Raw genomic sequence first — 8,659 nt, 5'->3', positions numbered from 1 at the left:
TATGTTTTTACAATGTGATTAATCAATACTCAGGTCAAGAACAGGGCACTGATCCACTAACCATCCCACTTTCTGCTTCTTCCAATTTATCTTCTCTCCGTCCTCCCTGACCCCCCACCCCTTAGCTCTCTATGTATATAGTGGAGCTGGGCATCGAATCCTGGGCCGCTGGTGCTGGGCAATCCCCTGCCACTGGGCTTATCCCCAGCCCCTGGTTTTCCTTGCTGACGTTGAATCCTGCCATCCTGACCTGTGACCCAATGGGGTCGTTCCGGGCCTGGCTCCTTTAGCCCATATAGTTTGAGAGGGCACCAGCGGCTGTGTGCTGAGGAGCTTCCTAGGTCTCCCTGGAGTGCTCTATGCGTCACACCAACACAGCGCCACCTAGCGGTCCTCAGCCCCTATGCCCCCGGCCTATTGCCCACCCACCTCTGTCCAGCTCAGGTGCGGTGCTGAGTCGTGATCCTGACTGGGGACACCTCATCCATGCTCAAGTTCAGGGGAAAGTTCTCAACAGTTCACCTCTATTTATGAATTTTACTTCAGTTTTTTTTTGATAAATATTATTTACCAATTTAAGTGAATTCCTATCTTTAATTTTTATTTTTTTGCATTCCATAAAATACCTTTTTTTCTACTTTGCCTAGAAGCTTCCCGCCGACCCCTGTGGGTCTTAGATTTTATAAAACAATTTTTCTGAATTTATCTAGACTTACTTACAGTAATGTTTTGTTCCTATGTATTGGTCTCTTCAATCAACTTTTTTTAAAAAAGTATTTCATTTGTTCTTTTTACATAGATGTGTCAGTATAGTGTGTTTTGGCACACATACATGGAGTGTGACTTCCCATTCATGTGATTGTCATGATGTGCAGATACACTGGTTGGGTGTTCATATATGAACATAGGAAAGTGATGTCTGATTCATTCACTGTCTTTCCTATTCCCATCCCCCTCCCTTGTCTTCATTCTTTTTCTCTAATCCAATAAATTTTGTTCTTCCTGTCCCCTATCCTTTGTTGTGAGTTAGCATCTCCATATCTGAAAGAACTTTTAGACTTTTTTTCTTTTTTTTTGGTGTTGGGGGGATTGGCTTATTTGATTTAGCATAATCGTCTATAGTTCCATCCATTTACCAGCAAGTGCCATAATTTCATTCTTCTTTATGGCCGAGTATATGTATCACATTTTTTTTTTTTATCCATTCATCTGTTGAAGGGCACCCAGGTTGGTTCCATAGCTTAGCTCTTGTGGATTGAGCTGCCATAAACAGTGATGTGGCTGCATCACTGAAGTATGCTATCTATAATCAAGTTTTGATATTAACTTTTTGTGTGTGTATATGTCTGCAAGGGATTGAACCCAGGGGTGCTTAACCACTGAGTCACATACCCAGTCTATTGTTTGTTTGTTTTTTTCTTTCTTTTTTGAGACAGGGTCTCGCTGAGTTGCTTAGTGCCTCGTTTTTGCTGAGGCTGGCTTTGAACTTGCAATCCTCCTGCTTCAGCCTCCCAAGCTGCTGGGATTACAGGTGTGTGTCACCAAGCCCAACTTGATATTGACTTTTTATTGCATGTATGTTTTGTAGTTCATGTATTTTGTCATTTTCTTCATTTTTCATTCTTTGTTAGTTGTCTTATTCTTACCTTTACTTTCCTTCTTATTCTTTGACTTTGTTTGGTATCTCTTTCTAACTTCTTAAGGTAAATCCCTCCACTGTGGACTTTTCAGAGGTTTCACTTTGCAAATATGTGAATTTAAATTATAATGTTCCCTGTAAGCAGAGTAGAAGCTGATGTCTCTCCAACATCACATTTCAGTACTGAACTCCTAGCCAGGTGATAGATAATCCAGTTACTAATGTGGTGTGTACGGTGTATGTTGACGTGCTCTGAGCTAAGTGACTGTCCATGCACTAGGTGGCATTTAGGAAGGAGGGCCTCTGTGCACTGCTCCAGCAAGGAATATCACAGTGAGGGAGACAAGGTCCCTGCGCTCCTCAGGTCCTAGTGAGGGGAGAGGGAGGCAGGCCTAGCACAAGCTGTGAAGGACACTCTAGCCTCAGGGAAGAGCAAGGCCAAGGACCACGGTAGTCTAAAAGGACAGAGAACGGGCAGGGCCTGCAGTGAGCATGAGTGTGTCAAAATAAACATGTGCAAAAGGATGAGCCTCTTTAGTGATTCTGCAGCTACAGTTTCTGAGTTTGTATTACAGTCTCTTTGGGTCAATCAGTGGGCACTTATGGGGCAAGAATCACAACAAAACTGTCACGAAGCTCTTTCTACTAATACTTTTCTTTGAAAATTCAGAAGTAAGAATCATTTTTGCTAGATTTTCTTCAGTAAGATTTTATGGGAAATGTAGCTTTGAGTCTTGTTGGCTTATTATGCTTTTGGCTTCTGTAGAGTTGGAGATTATTTAATGGCTGAAAAAGACCTGGTTTCCACAAACAAAACCAAATGGAAACTAGTGGGCAGAAGCAGGCCGTCTTCCCACAGCCCTTCTATGAAAGGCAATGAATTTAGTTTTTATTTAATGCAGATGTGCCTTTGCTAACTTTCCATCTGAAGGTGTATTTGACGATGGCCTTACCCACCCATGCACACAGAGGGACAACATTAGTATATATGACCTGGGTGGCCACTGGACACACATTGCCAGGTTTCTGTTCTCAAGGCTAAAAGGCTCAGGGGTCACTCCAGTTGAACTGAGCTGACTGGGCTGCATGAAATAACCACACAAGAGACACAAATACCTTTTTCTTTGGGGTCTCTGTGACGGCTCCTCTGACCTTAAGGTCCGAAGGAAGAGAGAGAGCGAGAGTTCGTGCTGACCCCTTTTATTGAGGAGAAGCTATTCAAATGAGGCAAGGGGTCAGGTTTCAGGGGGCTGAGTCTGTCTTCATGATGTCCACTGGCAGCATGTTGACTGACACCTGGGTAGGCCACACCCAAGGGCACAGTAAGAGGAGGGGACACACACAAGTCACTTCCATGGAAGATTCTATCCTAAACAGGGCAGGGGGTTATGTTACAAAGGAACAGGTGAGCATAGCTCCACCCATGGGGCTGTAGCAAGACACACCCATGCACGAGACACACCGACCTTCGAACCCAAGAAGTGTGGGGAAAGCGCCTCAGCACGCAGCCCGGGAGTGTGACTCAGTCACGCGTAAGGTTTGTCTCCCACAACGCATGGCCAAGGAGACCAGGATCTCTTGGAAGTGGCAGAGACATAGACGAAATAACGTTCTCCCTTAGTAAAGAGTCTTCACTGTTCTCTTGGCCTCAGAGGAAGGGCTTGCAACATTTGTCTACGACTTCAGGAAGTGGAGTATGCTCTCTTATTATTGCCATCTCGGAAATATTGCAAAAAAACTTCAACTTTTCATGTCATGCCAGAAAAACCACTGCCTCAACCAATGCCCAAAGTGATGCAAATAAACCCTGAAGGACTCTGCAGGGGGATCTGAACTCCCTGCTAGAACTGCCGGCTGTGTGCTTTTTAGCCTGGTCCTTCCCTGATTAAGCGACCTAAGTGAAGGCTGCTCTTTCTCACTCATGGAAAGGAACGCACTGCTGTCAAACTTGGGGTGCAGTTTTTAGAATGTCCTCTATGGTGGATGACTTTTGCCCTTGAAAGAAAAGCAAACAGCTAAAATGATTGGAAGCTGATTTGGGGAAAGAGTGTGGATGACCAGTCAAGTGGAATATTGTTGTTGTTTCATAAAAATAAGAAGAGATTGTAAAATCATTTAGCTGACTTTCTAGCACCATGGGGGTTGTGCTTCCTAGAAAAGAGATCCTGAAATGCTTTGATTAGCGACTACATTATTGGAATTTAGACCCCAAAGTGCCAACATTTTGATCTGTATCACAATCATAACATAAGTATGGAGAGTTAGCATGCAAGAAGCTCAGTTTACCATGGCTCAACAGGAGGAATCCTTTGAGCATGGAGACCGTATTCCTGACCACAGTGTAAGGCACTTTGCTCTTCAGAATGGGAAACATGCAGGTGTGCAGCATAGGAAGTGAACTCCGTTCCAGGAACAGAAGCAGAGTCGGGAAGTACCTTTGAGGAGGTGTGTGGGAGACAGGGGATACATCATCTGGCCCAAGCCACGTTCTCAGGTGAGCAATAAGGATCTGTGGGCACACTGAGGCTAAATTTGGATTTGAGTGGCAGGTGAAGAAGGTCTGATTTAATCATAGTCAGGGTCCTCACTGAAGGCTTTTGAGTAGTCACGGTGCAGAGGAAGTAGGACATCAGGCAGATTCACCAGGAGCCAAGGAACGGAAGAGAGGAGTCAGCTGAAGCAGGTCGACCAGGGCTTCAAGGCCAGAGGGAAGGGAGATCAAAGTAGTCTGGAAATATCCTATATTCTGTAAGTTTTCCCATTACTTATTCATGCATTAGAAATAAAGTAAGAACACTTAACTTCTGTAAGGCAACCCCAGCAGTTAAAAATGGGTCTTAGTATGCCCCAAATATGGTTTGTAAAAAAATCAATCTGTTTTGATCACTAGACAATGTATCCAAGAATCAAAATGTCACATTGTATCCCAATAAATAGGGATCATTATGTCAAAAGAAAAATAAAGACAAAAATAAGATTAAAAATTTTAGATAAATATTTTATTATTGAAACTTTTTTTTTTAAATGCTAGAGTCTGAAGACAGCCCCTCCCTAGCACTCAACTGTAGGCATCATGCTCAAGGCTGTGAAGGAGAAAAGACAGGACAGGTGCCTTCGCCTGGATAAGAAGAGTGCAAGGCTAAGTTCCAGGGAGAGGTAAGATGCCAGACGGGTGGGAGATCATAAAACTGTTAACAGAAACTCTGTGGGAAAAGTGGCCACAGAGGCCCAGAGGGAGGGAGGATTTTGTCATGCATTTTAAAATTTTCTGTTTCATGAAAGACACAGAAATCTGGAAACATGTTTTTGCAGGAAAAAAAGACATCGTTTTCTTTCTTCCTTCCTTTCTTTCTTTTTTAGCTCATACAAATATGTCATTTATTTTCATTATGTTGGGTATAGTCTAAGTAAAGATAAAAATCTTAATAAATGTTAACAGTTTGTACCTGAAGAAAAGAAGTTAAAAGTATGTTAAGATATAAAATGAAAATAAAATACTGTGTCTCTTCAAGAAGTAACAAAGTACTGCATGAACTCTCCAGACCAAGTGCCTGATTCTGAATCCTAGGGCCAACCCTTACCAACTGTGTGAGTTGGGGGACTGACAGGACTTTTTCCTGTGTTTTCATTTCCTTGGCTGTAAAGGGGGGCTACAGTAATATTTATTGACAGTGTAAATGGTTTTGAGGTGAAACCGGACACTCACACACATGTGTACACAGGTAACCTCCTTAAGGCTAAGAGGCGAGACCATCGCTCATGACTGTTTCATGGCTGTTGGCAGAACACACGCGATGCCTGGGACAGAACAAAGCCTTTTTACTGATGGACAGTAGGCAGCGTGGCCATCAAGTTTGCATCACCCTGGTCCCCAAGCCCTGAGACGGGGAAAGGGCACTCTTCAGAGGATCTAGAGAGATGGTACACACAGTGGGTTTGCCTGGCAGCGAAGGGATTCAGGGCTCCAGGAAGAGGTAGTAAGCAGGTGGCTCTTTATCCCAGTGGGAGGTGCTAGCTGCCCAGCGTTTGCTTACTGCAAATGCTCACCTGAGAACTGGTTTGCACAGAGAGACCTCACACGATACTATGCACAGATTAAGTGTTCTCAGTGACACTATTGTCTTTGCCATGGACTCATCCACATATTCTAAAATGAAGAGCTTTGAAAGCATAAATATCATGGAATAAACTTAAGGTTTGGGTATTTCAATATTTATTATATATTTAAGTAAATTTCAGAGAGCTGTGTTGTACATTAACACATAGTTCTCAGAGAAATACTTTGAGAAATTTGACTTTGTTTTGATCAGTAGCACTTAACTGCTTTAGGTCCATTAATCTCTTTAACAGAAGTCTAAACACTATATATTAATGACATTTTGTTCAGTAACACAAAGCATAACAGTTGGAACATAAGAGCTGACTCTCCTCGCTCTGATGGTGGGTGGCTGAGGTTCTGGAGGCTGCGACCATCATTTACACACAGTACGTGATGTCTGGGTTTTTCCCTTTGATGACCACGTTGTTTAAGACTTCAGGGTTTGGCATGTTTCAGAAATATGTAGAAATAGAAAATCATCAGAAAAATGATATGTATTTTACCAGAGAAGGATAGAGACATATTCCCTATAAATATGAAATGAAAAGAAAGCTTGGGACCACTTAGGAAGGAGGAAATACAAAGGACAAAAAAAATAGCAAAGTAAAAAAATACCAAAAAAACAATTTTAAAATTTTGAGGGCTTCAGTAGTTAAATCTCCAAAAAATATAATATTAAGGAAAATTTTTACAGAAAAGACAACTTAAGTAAATAACTGTGACCAAGAAAGACTATTAAAATGACTTGTTTTTAGAACTTGATTTTTTTTGAATGAGATTATTAAAAGTGAAAGACGATTTCCATAAATTTTAGCAAAAGTGATGATATTAGGAACAAATATAACTTCTTATTAGGACTGAGGAATGGGTTGAGGAAATGGCTTTGGCAGAGAAGAGACCGGCTGGAGTCACAACTTCAACTGTGCCGACAGTGTTTTGCCCCTGGCCTGCTCTCTGAATTCAGTTCTTTCCTGTGGTTAGGTTTAAGTGGCTTCTCTGGTCTGAACCACACTGCTTTTAAACTGACTCATCATTAATTACACTTCTTGGATACCTTGTGCTGGAAATCAGAATCCCAAGAAATGTGCCCAGTTGGAGTTGAAGCCTCTCTGGCTGAGCGGGAGGAAACACGGTCTATGAATGTGTTTTTAAGCCATCAGTGAGTTGGGTTTCTGACATCCCTTTACGTAACTGAATAAAACACCCTGTACCGTTTTCATTTACACTTGGAAACTATGATAAGTGCAAACTAGAGAGCCAAATTATATAAACCAAACTTGAAAAGCAAATGGAAGAAACTGGGGTTGCATTAAAACAAAACACTTCTGCACAGCAAAGGAAACAACAAATAACATAAGGCAGTGTATGGATTGGAAAGAGCTATTTGCAAACCATGTAGATGATAAGGGGTTAATACTGAAAATATATAAGAAGCTCACAAAACTCAATAGCCAACAAAAATTGAGAAATTGAGAAACACAATGGGCAAAGGACCTGAATAAATATTTCTCTAAAAAAAAGACATGAAAATGTTCTGTTCACTGGGTTTATGAAAAGGTGCTCAATGTCATTCATCAACAAAGGAATGCAAATCAAACCTACGAAGAGTGGTCACTTAAGACCTGTTAGGATGGCTATTATGGGAAAGATAAGAGATAGCAAGCATGGTCAAGGATGCGGAGAAAGGGAACTTTGGACCACTGCTGATAGGGAATGTAAATTGATGTAGCTATTATGAAAACCAGTATGAAGTTTCTCAAAAAAATAAAAAATAAAAGTACTACATAGCCCAGCAATGCTTCTTCTGGATTATATGCTAGAAGAAATGAACTCAACTCCTTGTAGAAATGTCTGCATTTCCATGTTCTCTGTAGCATTATTCACCATAGGCAAGATATGGTAACAGTCCAAGTGTCCATCAATGGATAGCTGGATAAGGAAATGGTGGTGTCCATCTATAATGGAATATTATTCAGCCTTAGCAAGGAGAGCCTCCTACTTGAAAGAATATGGGTGAACCTGGAAGACAGGCTAAACAAAATGAACCAGACTTAGAGAAGTAGAGCATGATCTCACTCAAGTGTGAAATCTTAACAACTGATCAAAAACATGGAAAGAGAGACTAAGGCGGTGGTTACCAGGGGTCATAGGGGAGAGGAGAAAATGGGGAGATGGAGGTTATAGAGTATGAATAAATCTCGAGATATGATGTCTAGCCTGGTAATTAAAGTTAGTAATTCTGTATTGAATGCTGAAAATTTGCTAAGAGGTCCTCCTACCAAAAAAGGTGGTGGTGGTGGTGGGGATAACTGTGTGAGATGCTGCACCCTGCATCCATGCTTTGGCTTCCTCATCCCAACCACTTATTATGTATATCAAAACACTGTTACATGCCTTAAATAGGTATGATTTAAAACAACCACCAAAATAACTTGAAGCTATGTCCGTGGTTCAGTGGGTTTTGCTCTGTGACTTACACTTTGTTCCAGGTTCTTTTTAGAGCTCTTCTGTCTGAATTAGCTGAGCCCTAAGTGACAATGAGATTGCTACTGTCAATTTTTAAAAAACAGTACCAGAAAGCAATAGGGGAGTGGGCACGTCCCTGGGTGCCGATCACTGGATGTCCAGGATCCCTGTGTGAATCACTTCTTATGAAGGTGGTTCATGTATTATTGGGTGCATGGGACTTAATATAATTTCTAAAACTTTGCTTGCACTCTTGATAGACTAAGCTTAAACAAAGGCAAAATTACAAACCAAAAAAAAAAAAAATGTTCCTCATGTCACAAGGCCCAGATGACACAAAGTCAAAAGGCAGACATTATGGCTGTGCGGGCAGAGGAGTGTGCTGGTGTGCTGTTCTGAGCAGGGCAGCCTTCCTGCAATCCCTTTCGCATCTCCGCATCTCTGGCAGCTACTTC

The sequence above is a fragment of the Ictidomys tridecemlineatus genome, chromosome 3 (genome assembly GCF_052094955.1).
Source record: "Ictidomys tridecemlineatus isolate mIctTri1 chromosome 3, mIctTri1.hap1, whole genome shotgun sequence".
Classification (NCBI taxonomy): Eukaryota; Metazoa; Chordata; class Mammalia; order Rodentia; family Sciuridae; genus Ictidomys; species Ictidomys tridecemlineatus.
This window is presented reverse-complemented; position numbering follows the sequence as displayed.